This window comes from Centropristis striata, chromosome 22, assembly GCF_030273125.1.
Source record: "Centropristis striata isolate RG_2023a ecotype Rhode Island chromosome 22, C.striata_1.0, whole genome shotgun sequence".
NCBI lineage: Eukaryota > Metazoa > Chordata > Actinopteri > Perciformes > Serranidae > Centropristis > Centropristis striata.
The window spans coordinates 14,012,204-14,030,695 of record NC_081538.1 but is presented as its reverse complement, the minus strand read 5'-3'; the positions used below and the strand labels follow the sequence as shown (position 1 = coordinate 14,030,695).

General features: G+C 38.9%; 1 protein-coding gene and 1 long non-coding RNA gene across 2 annotated transcripts in view; one reads left to right on the top strand and one right to left on the bottom strand.

Moving 5' to 3' along the window:
• Window positions 1-18,492, bottom strand: part of efcab6 (EF-hand calcium binding domain 6) — a 191,423-nt gene that overhangs the window by 86,211 nt on the left and 86,720 nt on the right. The window lies entirely within an intron of this gene.
• LOC131960302 (uncharacterized) lies at window positions 16,608-17,433 on the top strand. The gene is made up of 2 exons (XR_009389636.1): window positions 16,608-16,810; window positions 16,894-17,433. It is a non-coding gene; the product is annotated as an uncharacterized LOC131960302 (long non-coding RNA).

The following is an 18,492-nucleotide window of genomic DNA, read 5'->3' as shown; positions in this document are numbered from 1 at the left end:
GCCCTTGTTTCTGTATGTCTTAGCTGCTACACTGTAAAAACTGTTGTTTTTATGGTTAAAACCCAGCAGCTGTGGTTGCCAGAACTTTACTGTAATAAATACGGTGCAACTTTTTCGAATATTACGGTATCATGATATTAGCACTGTTGATTTCCCGTTTAAGATTGCCATTTTATTCCAGATTTTACCATAAAAAAGAAAATACTTTATAAATTCTGCATAAATTAAAGATTTTACCATTAAATATTACAGTATATCTTTGTTAAAGATATGGTGTTTAGTACATTTAACAGTGAGAAAAAGTATTTTTTACAAAAAATAAATGCAAAATATTGTATAAATGATTGTAATATTATATATATATATATATATATATATATATATATATATATATATATATATATATATATATATATACATTTACGGTGTTTCATTGTTACTGAAACTGAATTAACCCATTTATCATTTTACGGTCTTTTACTGTCGTGGTTTAGCAGTTTTTCACCATAAAATCTACAGACATTTTTTACAGTGTACTAACTAGCTAGTTTCTTTGGTTATTGGCATGTCACTTTCCTTGTGTTTCTATCCATCATTTTATAACTAATCTACATTTAAAAATCAATTGCTCCTCTACATCTTTTTGTACAGTAAAGCGTGTGTATGCTGACTGGGACAATAGTACATTCAGGTGCACCTTGTAAATACAAGAGAATACATATTTGAAAGCAATACAGAATGCCTGATGGCCTGACTCTATTTGGCTATATTTCTTCATGTTTTGGACAGCACTGATTCCAAAAAAGTTGGGATGCTGTGTAAAACTTACATAATAGCAGAATGCAACAAATTAAGAATTAGTGTACACTACAGACCAAAAGCTTGGAAGCAACTTAAATTTTCTGTTCACAATGGCTTTCTTAAAAAACAGTATGGATTATTTGGATTTTTGGAAGTGTTCAGTGCATGATTAGACTTCACCTTTATTGAATTGAACCATTTCCCCCAATTTACCTTTAAGTATACATTGATGTTACCAGATCATTGCTGAATAAATGTTAAGAAAAGACAAGAAGGGCTTAGTTTTAGGGTTGAGAAGATTTGGAAGAGTCACAACTTCAGTGCAAAAGTTAAAAAAAACAAATCACAGCTTGAATTATTCACTTAAGCTTTTGTCTTTTGAGAGTTTGGATACAAAAATCCCAATAAATCTCAACTTTGTTCATATCTCTGACAAACTACCACAGAAATGGCTAGAATGAAGCAGCTGAGTTAAGAAACAAGAGTCCAGATTTATACAATAAGGAAAAAAGGATACACAAAGCCTAAGCAATCAAAACCCAAAGACCTGATAATTAGAGCAAAATGTGTTCTAATAAGTGACTCTTTATATAATAATCACATTTATTTTGTTGCAAAGTACAACAATGAAACTATGATTTTTTTTTGTACAAATTTGATCTTGCTTCCAAACTTTTGGCCTGTAGTGTATATTTATATATTCTACTTGAAGAATTTTTAATTTGTACAGTTTTCGATTGAATATTTGCTAAAGGGTTGATTGTGCATTTGCATCACATTAGAGTGTTGGTATCTGAAGAGGTGGGTGATGCTAGGCTGAGAAAGCTACCTGGTACTAGCCACAATTTGTGCTAATAGCTAATCCATTTGCTCCTCAAGGGCAGTGGTTCTCAAATGGGGGTACATTTAAAAAGTAGCGTCCATGCAAAAATCCTTTAAAAATAATTATTTAATATATATTTTAGGATAATATAAGTATAAGTTCATAAAATGAATTTCATATTCAGTAGGCTATTCAATTTCATGATCCTAAAAACCTGGCATCACCTGTCAATCACTTGAAAACTCAAAGATGGAGTCGTGGTTGAAGCGTAGCAGTTATAGTTTTAAATGGTTATATGCTCAATGTTTTTAATACATTAGTTTGAATCACTAAATTTTAGTGATGAGAAATATTTATTATAAATTTAGTCATGGATTATTAACATTTAAAATGTTTGAAATAGTTTTTTTTTTTTCAAATGTTTGAATTTTGTATGTGTTTATCAGTTCCAAAGTTTAATAAATCAGACACAGATGGTACAGCGCTCTGTTTTTAAGGCTTTTTTTTTCCAACCAAAAATGCTTTGCCCTGGTTAGGGGGTACTTGGCTGAAAAAATATTTCACAGGGGGTACATCACTGAAAAAAAGGTTGAGAACCACTGGTGTAGGGAACATAGGCCATTGACGAATATCCTCCATTTCATTTGGTTGTTGGTGCTTCTTTCTAGCTGAGCCCACATTTCCACCTGGACACCTCTTCTCCAGCTATTCTAGGGGTGACCTCTTTGACTTGTTCTTTGTGGGTTTCATTTCAGGGCTTGTTTTCCACAGTTCTTCATTGCATTCTTTATTTCCTTCATGTCTGAGGTAGATAATGGACTGTCTGCTGGCCAATCTGACCTCTCCAGATTTTTTTTCTGCCAAGACCAGGACTGAAAGGTTGTAACACACCATGTCTTTGGCAAAAAAGGCAAACTTGGAGCGTGCATCATTTTTTACTAATGGAAAACCAAAAAAGAGCTAGTGGAGATGAGTAAAGTGTGGAGAATGCAGTGTAAGAGGAGAGCAGCAGAGCAGTGAGGAGCTACAGGCACAAAGAGATTATATACATGTGTAATTTGGAACACACTCTCTCTCTGGGAAGCTGCTTGATGAGGGTTTGGATCAGGTTAACATTGCTACAGCTCAGTTGCAGTCAGTGTGCGTGAGCAGGCCCAGCCAAGTCCAGCCCGTCCCGCCTTCCAATGTCTCCGCCATGCTCCTGCTCGCTCCGTAGCTCCGGGGCGCCACGCTAACCACGGAGGAACAAGAGCAGAGATACTAAATATACCCCCAGTGACTCTTGGGTAATCAGAGTCTTCTGTCGCCCAGAGAAGTCTCTGTCTAATTGCACTCTGATTAGACGAGCTGCCAAGTCTCTCAGTGAAAGGCGTGGAGGGAGCCTCCCTCACGTGCTGTTACACTGACATTGTCTCTACAAAGACACAAAATAGAGCAGATGGAGTAAAGTCAAGTAAAAATATACAAGATGCTGACCTCTGAAACATTATTCACTATTTCCTGTCGTGCACCAGGCTGCGTTGTGTTTTCCAGATGTCTTCAGTTTGAATCAATGGGGATGTGGGTTGTTTTTCTAAGTGTTTTTTTCTTTTAATACGGCAGTAAAACTTTGAAAATCTCCACTTTTTGTAATCTAACAACTTGAGCTACCATTCAAGCTTCCTTACAAGCATAACAATTAGCCCTGCATTTACACCACCTTTCATTCTGCCAGAGTCAGGGGAAAGAGAAGAGGCGCTCCACAGCAGCCCGTACGTTTAAAAAAAGATCAAATGAAAGTGAATTTATTAAAGACAGATATAAATATGATTCCCCCTCCAACCCCCCCGATCTCCCTTCCTCCCTCCCGCTCCAACTTAGAGGATTCTGTGCTAATTAGAAATGTGTTAAAATCACAAAGGAGGGAGAGAGGAGATCATACGGTATTAATGAACAGAGACAGAGGGATATCATCCAATCTCCATCTCTATCTCCATCTCATCTCTCCCTCTGCACACACACTCCCCCTTTCCTTTTATCTGCCTTTGTTTCCTCCTCTTCTCAGTTCCCCTCAAACTTTGTTTCCCTTTCTTTCTTCCCCTTTTGTCTTTCAGCCCATGCCTCCCTCTGCCTTTTTTCTCCTACAAATTCCTTGATAATCTATTTTTTATCTCCAATTTCCCCCCTTTTCTTTTCTTTTTTTCCCCCCCTCTCTCCACTCCCCCGTCCTTCAGCAGTGCCAGCGCTCCATTAGGCAGCTGTGTTCTGGTTGGCGTGGTTGGAGGCCTGGCACTGTGCCGCTCTCGGAGTGTCTCAGCAGCCCTCGCCCATCCGTCTGCCCACCCAGCCCCATGGTCCTTAATTAATGAAAGCTCTGTTGTTTTTGTTTACCGGCCTGTTATATGCTAATCCAGCAAGCCCGTCCTTCCTCCATATCTGCTTGTTACCCTTTCAGCTGATTAGTTTGATCTCATCAGCCGTGACCCAAAGCCAGGTCTGATAGCCATTTGATCACTGTGTATTCTCTCGCAGGTTTAAAGGTTCAGTTCACACAAATGGCGCAAGAACATATTCTCTTCCTCACCTCTAGTGGAATCTAGCCATGCAGATAGTTTGGGTTTCACTTGTTCCAGTATTGAGATATCTATTTCCAATGGAACAAACAATAAAACAAAATGGAAATTAATGTCATTATGAAACCAATCATCTGTCTGTCCACAGCTAATATCTCATACAACTGGATAAATCACCTTTAGATCTGTTTAGCACATTGATGACCGTCTGCTGAAGGACCTCTCTCATGGTTGCATTGATGCAACTCATTTTTGATAAACATGTATTAGAGCCAGTAGAGGTCAGCTACAAAGTATGTGATGGTACAAGAAGTTCTCCAACCTAAGCGACAAAAGAGGTTGTGTGCCAAACTACCGCACATATGTACGTACAGTTGAAACCAGAAGTTTCCATACACTATATAAAAAGACACATATGCTTTTTTTCTCACTGTCTGACATGAAATCAGACATCACTTTTCCTGTTTTAGGTCCGTTAGGATTACCAAAATTATTTCTATTTGCTAAATGCCAGAATAATGAGAGAAGGGTTTTTCTAGACAATTTTTATTACTTTCTTCAAAGTCAAAAGTTTACATACACTAACATTATTGTGCCTTGAAACAATTTGGGAAAGCCCAGATGATGCTGTCATGTCTTTGGAAGCTTCTGATAGGTTTATTGACAACATTAGAGTTTATTCGAGACACACCTGTGGATGTATTTTAAGGCACACCTGAAACACACTGCTTCTTTGTGTAACATCAGGGAAAGTCAAAAGAAATCAACCAAGACATCAGAAAGAGAATTGTGGACTTGCACAAGTCTGGTTCATCCTTGGGTGCAATTTCCAGATGCCTGAAGGTTCCACATTCATTTGTTCAAATAATTATACCCAAGTATAAACACCATGGGAATGTCCAGCCATCATAGCGCTCAGGAAGGAAACAGGCTCTGTGTCCCAGAGATGAACGTGCTTTGGTCCAAAATGTGCATATCAACCCAAGAACAAAAGCAAAAGACCTTGTGAAGATGCTGGATGAAGCTGGTATGGGTGTGTCATTATCCACAGTGAAATGAGTACTGTACCCACATGGGCTGAAAGGCCACTATGCCAGGAAGAAGCCATTATTCCAAAAGAAACATAAAACAGCCAGATTACAGTTTTGTCAGACCACAGGACATGTCTCCAAAAATTAAGGTCTTTGTCCCTGTGTGCATTTGCAAACTGTTATGCAGGTCAGTAACATACATTTAGTTTTTGTTTTTTGCTAGCCAAAACTAACATCCCAGTTAATGCTCCAGTTAATGCTAACAAGAATTAGCAGCAGCTTCTCTCAGTCAGGTTGAGGTGTAGAGAGGCTGTAGTCAGTGATCAGATCCCTCTCACTCCTCCACAGTCCAGATATGGTCTGCTCCCCGTATTGGAAACAAGTTGGCGACACAAGATGAAGTAAATTAATTTGTTCATATGTGATATTACCACTAAACTGGTTTGCTTAATTTAGCTGACCTGTTTAAATACAGGAAAACATCTTGAACAATATGTTTAGCATGAAGCCTTCTCAGCTGGGGCTTAATTAGAGTGATGAATAATGATGTATGTAATGGTGTGCACCTCCAGCCTCCCACCTCACCTGCATGTTTGTATGAGCAAATACTGTTTGACTTGGCATTGTGTACTGTAAAAGGGGTCACTTTTTTCCTGTAAGACACTAATGGACAATAAAACCACCAAATAAAGCTGTAATGAAAGATGAAACCTGCATCGTAGAACACGACAGGATATCCATGTTATAATAAATATGTAAGTGTAGCACTAATCCTCACACGTCAGCACTGTCTTCCTCCAGATTTAAGCACTTGGGTACAGTTCTGACATTATTTAGTGTCACACATGAAGCTGTATTTCAGTATTTTCAGTCAGACTGTGCTGACTTGTAAACAGTGTGTAACGACATGGCTTTAAAAGACACTCGACTCTCCTCTCTCTGTCAGCCAAAGCTCCGCCGTGCTTGCTCTAACCTTTCCTGTCACTATGAATTATGGGAAGGAGACAAGCAGAGGGATAGGACGGCTCTCTGAAGAGGAGGGATGAAAGAGGGAGATGGGAGAGAGAAAGAGACGGAGAGTTGGAGGGGAATGAAGGGAGACAGTCAGATCAGAAACGGGAGCGGAGGAGGAGAAACCGCTAAGTGACAGAGGGAGCGTGAAGAGAGGAGAAAAGAGGGGAAAGCTAGAGGAGATCAGTCAGCGATCATAAGAGAGCGCAGAGATGAACTTTCTTTTGTCTGTCAATTAGAGGGCTAATTTCTCTCTGGTTGGGCTCCAGAGTGCCAGAGACAGGCGGCATTAAAGTAGAGCTCAGAGGGATAATAAGGGGCTCTGGGACCATTCTGCTGCTGTCGCTCACTATCCAAACATTAGTATTACAAAGGCACTGCATAACCTAAACAACATGGAGGGTCTACAAGAGGGCTTCCCGGGAATACTGCGCTCCTGAAATAGATGAGTATCAGACTGCAGACCCCCATTTGAGGAAGATTTTCTCCTGGGAATCCCCTTATGGGGAGCTTCCTGCTGGTAGCTTGGTGTGTTCAGGAACTGCTCATGAGAGGGACAATGGCTTGGAGAGACATTTATACACATTCTCAGTTGAAAAAGATTGTTATTTTTCAGACCACTTTTCTGTCACACCCTGCTCAATAAATACAAAATTCAAACATTTGAAAAAAAAAAACTATTTCAAACATTTTAAATGTTAATAATCCATGACTAAAATTATTGAAAATATTTCTCATCACTAAAATGTAGTGATTCAAACTAATGTAGTAAAAACAGTGAGCATATAACCATTTAAAACTATAACTGCTACGCTTCAAACACGACTCCATCTTTGAGTTTTCAAGTGATTGACAGGTGATGCCAGGTGGCACACGACAGGTTGGGTCCAACCATCCTGGTATGGGGGAGACTCTGGGTTTTTAGGAGAATCAAATTGAATAGCCTGCTGAATATAAAATTAATTTTATAAACGCATACTTATATTTTCCTAAAATATTTATTAAATTATTATTTTTAAAGGATTTTTGCATGGATGCTACTTTTAAATATATAAAAAAAATAAATGTATATTTTAAAATCTCTCTAGCCCCTGTAGTTCCTTCACATACCCCCAGGGGTACTAACCATTGCTCTATAAAAATGTCATCTGACTTTCTCTTTTGCTCATAATTACTAGGGCCACTAAAGGACTTTCTCACTTGAACATAAACAGATGTTGATGTGGAGGACTTGCTGTGAAAACACATGCTGTCATTTTTCTTGGACAGCTTTCTTGGATTTCATGCTAAGGACCTCAGGCACCCATGAATAATGGTGAACACCCACAGGAAAATGTGGAGTGACCATATCAGGAGAAAAGTAATGCCATCAAATTAAGATAAACAAAGGATTACCATTTTTTCTGTGGGCTGTAGTCTGATAAACTCCATTTATTGGAGTCACGTTGCTCCCGTCATCTCCATGGTTAAGTTTAAGGTAGTAATCTGCTCTGTTTCATATCAGTCTTTTCCTAATCTTGGGTTTGGATCATATCAAACGTGTTTGATATTATCTCAAGTCGTAACACAATCACCAACCAATAGATGAGCGAGGGAAAGGTCCCCGGTTCCAGACCGGCCAGTAAAACCACTTCCACAGGAAAAAGGAACACAACACAAACCACTGAACACTAGAGCAGCTGGAGCCAAAAGCTGCTTCTCCTCCAGTTAGTAAGTTTATACCAAGAGCATGATGGGGGAAAAAATTGCATGGTAGAAAAAACTGCTAAAAGAATCTTGTTGTAGTCTTGTAAATAGTGACCCTGCAAGATTCACTTTCTTTGTAGAATCTCAGTGTGTCTAGACTGGGACTAAAAACTCTAAACACTTGTCTTTAGATGTGAGCAGGTGTGACACGATAGTCTTCCAGGAGTCTTTTCCAAAACTTTTCAAAGTCTTCTGATGTATAGGTCACATTAAATAGGCAGGTATAAGAAGTAGTGACAGATCTTACTGTGTAGCTGTGGTTCACAATGTGGCAGATTCAAACAGACAGGCAGACAAAGATTAGTTACATCTTTTCAAAATGGGATTAAAATGACAGAAGTTACACACTCATCTATCACAAACCAGACAGAAATGTGATTAAATGTTGGTCCTGCCTTAGTTGTTTTATATATATTTATATATAAATCCCACCTCTCTGAAAAGTATTGGTCTGTTCCAATGTGTTTCACTTTTCAAAGCTTTAATTCTGTCAAAACAGATTTCATTTATGCTTAGTTCACACTACACACCTTTCGCTCTGATTTTTCTAATTATCAACAGTTTTTGGGTGACCCCAACAAGATCAGAGGGAAGTCGGTGTTGGCTCAGTGCACGTAATTTAGCACTCACACACTATGTGTAATCTGTTCAAAGAAGCTGTATCACAGATGCATTCCAGATATCTAACGGTTTATTATCTGGAGTCAAAATCCTGTAGTTTGCAGTGTTGCCAGATCTTGCAGGAGAAACAAGCAACCAATATTGTGCTGAAGAAGACTTGAAGCTAACATTTGAGACGGTAAACTCATTATGAGGAAGTTTACTGGTGTTAGAATAATCTGTTATTCTGTCTCTGTTGTCTGTCTCTGTTGACATAGGTCACTATCTGTGCGTGCGTAATTCACTATATGTGTATGTAACCTCTCTGTGTATTGATAGATTAATCATGCAAGATGCTTTGCTACAATGCTCATGTGCTAATGTTGTTAAACTATTGGTAAACTAAATACATTTACTCCATCTGCTTAAACTTTCTCTGCCCTATTTAGAGTAAGATTCTATCATCACAAAAAGATATATTTTATGTGGATGTTTGTTGCAAAATCTGTGTCTCCAATAACATCTCTGTAAGTCCTATCAAGGCAGAAGTTTGTGTTTTGAAAGTTTTGTTAACAGGTCAGGTCATGGACATGATGTGCTGAGCAGAAAGATAACTGTCTTTTCTGCTTGGTGACATGACGCGTCCACGTATTGAATAAACTAAATAAGGATTTTTGTTTATTATTAAATAAACAAATCAACGGATCGAGAGGAGGCGCCTTCTAGAAGAGATCTACTTACATTCTTAGTAAACTTTTGTTAGGCTATAAAACTGGGTTTTAGGGAAATTATACTGCGTCCAGACTTCATGAACTGACCAGCCTATGTGTAATCAGGGACGTGTAGATTGAACCCAGAGACTCTGTAACTGCACATTTCTTGACGTATTGTAATAAAGTGAAAGCCAGTTAAAGAAAGTTCAACTGAGAACTCAGACGTCTCCTGCTCATCATTCCCCATCAAACGATCAGCGCAGAGAAATAGGTGAGGATTTTGTGTTGGACTCAGATAATTTAATTTTTTTAAAGGTTTCCTCTCAACACTGGGGTAACAAATTAAGTGAGAAGTAGGCTATTTTTTTCTATTGACTTACATAAAATCAGCCTCTAACTCTAATTCTTATATTTCCTATGGATGGTAAAAATTAATACATTTCTGTAGCACTGTGCTTATGAATTCATGACTTCAGACTAACTCCTACATTTCAATATATAGAAACAGGCGTTTAAAATGAACAACACTGTTCCAGGCAGACGCAGGTTCTGAATGTTCTGGAATATTTTGGGGGTGGGTGGCTGTTGCATTGTTCAGGCACAGGTGAGATGTTCCTGAATGTGGATATGTAAAGTGTTCTGGAGGGAAGCATTAGCTCCATTTACCATGATAAGTAGAGTGCACAATAGGCTAGACAGACAGTATTGTTGCATTGGACGGATAAGAATGTTCCTGAAAGAGGGAACGTAACGTATTCTGTGTGATTACATGGATTCCTTTTTGGTATAATAAATAGAGAGCACAATAGGCTCCAAGAGAGCCAGGAGCCATTTAACCATTTATTGGGTGACTGGCAAACTCACAGGAACGTAAATGAAATTTAAAACCCTTTACTTTCTGCATCAGAGGCCCTCTACATCAACATATATTTTTCAGGGTTATTTTGATATGGTTCTGGTAGACTCACCTGTTGCCAGGGCACCAACATATTCTCACTCCCAACTTGTCAGATCCTGACACTGAGGGTCAGTGCCCCTTGCGTCAAATACAGATGATCATGGAACCATTTCACATCAGTTTTGGACGTGTCAGGAATGGTGTATCAGTATAAGTACAAAACACTTGATTTACACTATGGAGTCTTGGGCTATTTTGAATCCTTTTCATGTCTCTTCGTGTCTTTGTAAGTCATTTTGTGTCTTTTTCGGTCATTTGTGTCTTTTGTGTCTTTTTTGGTAATTTTGTGTCTGTTGTGTCTTTTTTAGTTATTTTGTGTCTTTTTTGTCATTTTGTGTGTTTTTTGGTAATTTGTGTCTTTTTGGGTCATTTTGTGTCTGTTGTGTCTTTTTTAGTTATTTTGTGTCTTTTTTGTCATTTTGTGTGTTTTTTCGGTCATTTGGTGTGTTTTTTTGGTCATTTGTGTCTTTTTTGTGTCTTTTTTGGTCATTTGTGTCTTTTTTGTGTATTTTTTTGGTCATTTTGTGTCTGTTGTTGCGTCTTTTTTAGTTATTTTGTGTCTTTTTTTGTCATTTTGTGTCTTCTGTTGTTTTCTTTTGGTTATTCTGTCTTCTCATTTTTTGTCTTTTTTTGGTCATTTTGTGTGTTTTTTTTTTTGTCATTTTGTGTCTTTTTTTGGTCTGCTTTGTTTTTACGTTTGGATGTGATGAAGAAGCCATGCTTTGGCACTTTTGGAGACTCCAGAGGGTTAAGGTTAAGACAGGGGTAGGCAACCTGAGGCTCCAGAGCCATATGCTCTTCAGGCCATCTGCAGTGGCTCCCTGTGGCTGCAACCAAAACCTTTATACGAAACAAAATCTTTATAAAAATATTTGTTTACAATTTAATTTTTATTAAACAGACCCACAGCCATTTGCATTCTTCAATTGTACAAATGTAAAGCTTATATATGGCATTAAAACATTATTTATTTATTTTTACTTTTTGGTCAACTTTAATGTGCATCATAGATTACAGCACGGCACCTTAACCTCTACATTTTGCCAACTTCAAGTCTAGTTTAAAGTTTCCCTAGCTAGGCTAGCTTTTGATTTCAAATCTGCTGAGGTATTTATCAAGTGTCAAGCCTCTCATTTTCACTTTGGTTCTCACTGCATTCTGACAAAATCACATTGATAAATGCTCATTATGACCTATTAGTAAAGCTGGTAGGATAGTTTAGACTTTAGGCTGTTTTATTGTCATTTTAAAGGAACACTCCACCGTTTTTTCATATGAAAACATGTTATTCGGTCAAGTAAGACGAGTTGATACAGACCTCTTGCGTCTCAATGCGTGCACTCAATCGCCCTGGCGCGCGGCGCCACTTGGCTAGCACTTAGCTTAGCCCAGTTCATTCATTAGGATCCAAACAGATGGACAGTTAGAAGCGACCAAACTCCTCCACGTTTTCCCTATTTAACCCATTGAAGCCTGGAAAGCTTATACGTCGTTTTGTAGTATTTGTATAAGCTCTCAAATACTTTTTGAATTTCATTTCTATCTGCTACAGAGGCTGAAAAATCTATTATTTAGTAGAAGCGTTGACACTTCTGTTGAATTTCCAGAAAAACTTCAGGTTTTAGGGGGTTATTTTAAAATCGCCCAGAGGTTTTACAGGCGTTTCAGGCCTCAATGGGTTAAATACAGCTACACGAGTAGTTAAACGTGGCGCTTTTCTAAGCGGATAAAAAGGATAACTATAATGTATGGCGGAATAGCACTTGGGAGCACTTCGACTCGGCGCAGTAATATCATCATTCCTGAAAAATCTTCTCCCCTCAGGAGTGATGATGAACTGGGCCCATGAACTGGGCTAAGCTAAGTGCTAGCCAAGTGGCGCCGCGCGCCAGGGCGATTGAGTGCACGCATTGAGACGCAAGAGGTCTGTATCAACTCGTCTTACTTGACCGAATAACATGTTTTAATATGAAAAAACAGTGGAGTGTTCCTTTAAGGCTGAAATAAGGTTTGCGGCTCCATTACGACATTTTTTACCTTTTTTCTGCCAACAATGGCTCTTTTGCCCATAAAGGTTGCCGACCCCTGGGCTAGGAAGAAATAAGAGGGCTGAGTCAAAAGCTAGTTCTACATTTAACTGCTCAGCTGTTACACAGGTTGATTCCAAATAACTACCTTGACTTTGGTTTCACAGTGGATACAAATACTGGTCTTCTGGGAAAAAAGTCTTGGCTTTGATTGTCCACTTTCCCTACAACCCACCCTTAACAGACCGTTGCTACATTATTGGATGATCTGAGCAATGACCATAAGACAAAAGGCACAAACAGCTGCGTCGTGCTAAATTGTGTCTTTTAAGTTGGTATTTAACAAGTTGGTATTGAGAGCAGGCTAAACATGTGCAGGGTCAAAGATAGAGGCTCTCCCTATCTTATATGCCAGTTTTATTTTGGTGTCCTGCTTAGTTATGAGGTGTTCAACCTTCCCCTGCAAGAAATCAAACTCCTTCCTCTGCTGTCATTTGCAGCAGCTCCCTGTCTTATCATGCGTCAGTTTGTAGGGCCAGATGAGAATATTATGGAAAGGTTAAGGGGGTTTATACTTGCAATGCAAAATGTGCCAATATGCAATATAGGTGCCCACATTGAGTGGGTCCCCTTCTCCCAACTTTTTGGGATTGGGCCCCAAATTTTTGCCTGGTCTGCAAGTCTGGATGGTGTGGTCCTGCAAATAACTGCACTCTGACTCAGAGGGGTGCAAATTCACAGTTTGAATCATCATGATTTTGAGTCACACTGTAAAAAAAAAACGGCAGCTGTGGTTGCCAGAACTTTACCGTAATAAATACGGTGCAACTTTTTCTAATATTACGGTAAAAGGATATTAGCACTCCATATTTTGCCGTAAAAATATTTTAAAAATTCCATCAAAAGAATCACTGTTCTGCCATAAAATTAACACGAAATACTTTATAAATCCTGCATAAATTAAAGATTTTACCATGAAATATTACAGTATATTTTTTTGTTAGAGATATGGTGTTTAGTACATTTAACAGTGATAAAAAGTATTTTTACAAAAAATTAAATACAAAAATTACAGTGATAGCTTGTATATATATTACAGTATATTTTTTGTTACAAACACGGTGCCAGTGTATTTTACAGTGGAGTGATGTTTTTTTATTTTAAAATAAACTGCAAAAAAAAATACTGTTTTGGCTAATATATGCATTTATGGTGTTTCATTATAACTGAAACTGAATAAACTCATTTATCATTTTATGTCTTTTACTGTCATGTTTTAGCATTTTTTCATTGTAAAATCTACAGACATTTTTTACAGTGCAGATCTGATACATTTTCAGCTCTGCAGACAAATACAACTTTCAAAGGATACTTTTATTTCCAGGGGGGAGAGGTTACTTAGTTTATGAACAAAATCATCAAAGGATAATGATACAGTAAGATTTAGATCAGTTTCAGACCTACACATCCTAACAATCTAATGTATTTGGTATAAAAGTACTTAAGCTTGGCTCCATTATTTATAGTTTCATTGAGGTTTTCATATTATTGTGTTGCTTTGCAGTCATGTTCCCTGTGGCTGCTGACTATATCAGCCACCTTAATAAGGAGCACTTGAAAAATCAATATCAGTTTTAGTTTAAGCTATGTTAACAACATTTTCACCTCTTTCAAAGCACTTTGAATGACTTTGTGTATGAATAGTGCTATATAAATACATTTGCCTTGCCTCACCTTGCCCTTTACCTTGTAGTCAGAGAACCCATTAGGGTGGAGAACTAAAGCCATTCTCTATGTCTGCTCTCTTCAAAGCCACCAGACTCTAGTGACAAAAGCAACAATTGCATGGAGCTGGTGTAGACAGCTTCAATCAAATTGAGATAAATTGAGAGAGTATCTGCTGCTTGAGATTTTCAAGTGAAGAAGGCCTCTATAATGTTTGCAGTTTAGACAGGGCTGAGTGCAGACTTTCAACAAGGCCAAAATCACCCATAAATCAAATTCGCTCCAAAATTGAATAGGTTCTTCTTCAGCTCTTTTCCCACCATTCCACACTGTAAAAAAAAAAAATCTGTTTTACGGTAAAATACCATCAGCTGTGGTTGCCAGAAATTTCATCATAAAAATTACAGTGAGTTGGTTTTCTACTGTAGATTTTAATGTAAATATCAACAAAAACTCAAATTTAGTTTGAGTTTTAGGGTACTTGTGTCCTTGTGACATAATGGTATTCCTCCTTTAATTTTACATGAAAAAAAATGTTTTCTACAGTACAGAATTTTTGTTCTATTCCTTGATTTATGGTAATTAAAAGCATCTACTACGATGATATTAAATTTTTAATTTTACGCCCTTTTTCACCCATAAATCACCCATGACTCAAATTTGCTCCAAATTTTAATAGGTTATTCTTCAGCTCTTTTCCCACCCTTCCACGCTGTAAAAAAAATCTATTAAATTTTTAATTTTATGCCCTTTTTCTGACACAATTTGACTGTGTTTTACTGTATAATATAATTATATATTTCTACAAATATTTTTTACAGTGCACCAAGTTTCTGGACAATCAGGCCAGTAGTATTTTTTGTAACCCTGCTCACGAACAGACAAAAAACAACAACAACAACAACAGAAACTGAAACATAACCTTCTTGGCGGAGGTAATGAACAAAGCCCAGAGAGGAGATCAAGACACAGATGGAGTTAATAAACAGCTGAGAAACATCCTTCATTCCACCCTTGAATGGCTACTTCTGTGTGTGTGTGTGTGTGTGTGTGTGTGTGTGTGTGTGTGTGTGTGTGTGTGTGTGTGTGTGTGTGTGTGTGTGTGTGTTAGAGTGATCTTAATTGAATATTGATAAGTGAGGCGAGCACACGGGGTAAACAGCTGTGACTGGTACTTCATCATATGTGTGTGTGCATCACTCATTATCAGGCCCAGCTGGTCCTCCGAGACGAGTCATCAGACAGTGACCACACACACAAAACCTCACACACGCATTCCTACACACTCACACTTATTACAGTAATTGACAAACAATTTTGACAGAGATCAAAGTCACCAAAACTGTGTAGACTGCAGAGAGGGATTCCCCGGTGGCTTTGTTGTTTGTTCAGTAAACAGGCCTCTGAATACCTGATTTATTCATCTCTACTTTCTTTTTTAAAGCAGAGTGTCTTTTTGTCCCTCAGAGGGGCTGCTACCTGGGAAGCCAACATTTTCATTCTGTTGCCGTGACAACAAAAGTCATCATTTTAGTAACAGAAGTCAGATGTAGGGCGTTTATGGAGATAGATTTAGAAATGACTGGTATTTGTTTGGGTAGAAGGAAGTGGTGTAGGTAGAAGGTTGCGTCGCAGGTATCCTAGCAACCACAGTTGGTGCCATGATGGAGTTCCATTGGAGAATTGGCAGCACATGAATAACGTCTAAATATACTGATGGAAGAAGGACAAAACAGTCATTGTTGGGGGCATTTCTGAGCCAAGGAATAAATAGATAGATACAGGCTTCTGCTGCTAAATGTTCGAAGGTAACACATGGTAATTCAAAAATAACGTTGTTGTTTCTGTCGAAGCTAGGTCCAGCAGTACTGACATTAATAGTACACCGGCTCTAAATGAAGGGGAGGAAAAACAAATGTAACTCCAGACAGATGAGCAGCAGCAGGCCGAACCAGCGCCAATCTCATCAGATACCAACACTCACATGGTACAGGCCCCATTTAGCATGTGTATGAGGAGCACTGGGCTTTAACTCCAATGACGATGCTGTAGGTGAAGCCTCAATTTGACGCTCGTACCACTCTTCCCCGTGTCCACATCCAATAAATCCACAGAGACCAGCCAGCCTCAGAAAAAATGCAGCAAAAATACAAAATATAAAATGTCACAAAATGAAATACAAATCCCGTCCTACACACAAAATTAGAAAGTAGTGGAGAGAGATAGAGAGGAGAGATACAGAGAGAGAGATACAGAGAGAGGTCAAAAAACTATACGGCTCCACTCCCCGCTTGTCCTGACTGACCACAAATCACATTACCTACCAAATTACCATTACCAAACACTCACGAGAGTGAAACATTAAAGGTACAGTCTTCACAAAACAAAAATATATCTATCCACATATATTGTAAAATCAAAACATGTACATATTGTAAATATTATTATTCTTCTTTCTTATGAACTTCTTGTGACCGGGTGAGCCATTTCCCTCCCGGTCACTGCATGACGCTGTGCCAGCTGTGTGCAGGTTAATTGGGGCGGGGCGCGATGTGTGTGTGATTAAAACAGGTGTGTTGGTCACCACTCTCCCTTTTCTGATTCTACACTGCGGCGCGTCTGGTGTGTCAGGTCGCCGTGCATGTCCGTGTCTCCTCGGCGCAACATTAAGGTAGGCATCCCGTCCTAACTGCCGCCTTGTTACTTTTATTTGGCCCTGGGGCTTCCTCCTCCCGCTCCGTTGCAGAGGCATGGAGCGACGGTGAGCCGGAGGGGGCGAGCAGTTCGGTCGGAGCGCGTGCTTGGGTGCAGTAGAGCTCAGAGGTAGGCTGCTCTTTGTTGTCTGCTGTTGCAGTTTGCCTCTCAGTGCGCTAGTTGTGACACTCTCTCTCTTTGTCGCTGTACAGCGGGGCGCTGTAACCAGCGTCTCCCACTCTCCTAGTTCTGCACTTATCCGTTTGGCGTCCTGGTGTGTATCCGGTCATCGGCCACCACGACGAGGTCTGCTGCTGTCCTGGCTCTGCTAAGTGTGGACGGAGAAGCTCCACTGTCTCGGGTCACTCCACGTGCCCACAGTTTCGGTCCTTTGTGGACGAGATTCAGACAAATTAAAGCCAAGTTTGGCTCGCCTGTCACCTGTCTTTTTAATTAGTTTTTATAAGTCAATATTAATTTTAAAGAGTAAATATGTCGTTTGTTAAGCTTGTTTCTGTTTAGGGTTTGATTAATAATAGTTTGGGTTATTTTTCTCATAGTAGGTTGATAATTATATTCTTTTGTTTAATTTTTTATTTGTTTCTATTTAGTCTAAATTGGGTTATATTAGGATTGTGTTTCTTTTGTTAATTTGTTTAGAGTTGTTGATATTTCTATTCTGTTAATTGTGTTTCTGTTTAGGGTTTGATTAATAATTTTGTTAAATAAAATTATTTACTGTGAAACCATGACCTCTGGCCCGCGTGTGTGATTCCGGACCTGTGTTGGCCTTTGTAGGGCAATTTCCTGGGTTAGAATCCCAGGTGGCGTTGTTGGCAACTCACATTACATATATACACACATACACAAACACACTCACACCCGCTCCCGCCACATTCTATTATCCTGTTAACAAAAAAAACTGCATTTAGGCTCCTACAGATGCAATATAAGGAACATGAAGGTCCATTCAGGGTGGATGGGAGTGCCAGTGGATGGGTTAAACAAAAGACTCTTTGACCCAGTAGACCTGTGTTCATGTCCTGTGTGTAGTAATGTGCAGTGGCGGACTCGAGCTGTCTAAGGGGCAGGCACGTAAAAATAATGAGACCAGCTGCTCGGAGTGGGGCACCAGTATGCTGAGAGTTTTCTTTAGCCTGTATGGTCGTGCATCATGTCTTAATTTTAAGGTCACCCTTGAGGGCACCTTTTGTTATTTCCTTAATATAACCAATGTGTACTCCTAAAAAAAAGTACAACACCCATTGTAACTGTCTCTGAAACAGTTTATATGTGTTTGTAGTGTTTATAGACATTCATGGTCATTCAGGTTCCTGGTTATAAAAAGGCGATTTAAACTACAATAATTAATGTCATAAAATGTTTGGTTAAATGTATTTCTTTTTGAGGGCTTTTAATGTGAAATGTAAGGGTCTGATTTAGGGCATTGTGGGAAATGTGAGGTCGAAATGTGAGGCCGGGTCAGTTTGTTGTGGTTCAGTTGCATTATGGGTCAGAGCAGCAGAAAAGGCTGTAGAGGAGAGCAAGCAACGGCAGAACAATAATTCTACATGTGGTCCAAGTGGCGGACACGGTAACTTTCTGTTTATATGTTACAATGATAATTAACAGTGAGTGGGAGTTGCATGTGTTTTCAAGTGTGTATGTCTTTATTTATTGTAGTTTTCACGGTGTCAGCTGAAGTACAGAGAGAGAGAGAAAATAAAGCTTCGAGACATCTGTAAGAATCGTGGCCATTCATTTCGTGGGACCGGTGTAGTTACACCCATGGTCCTCAGGGGTCAAAAAGG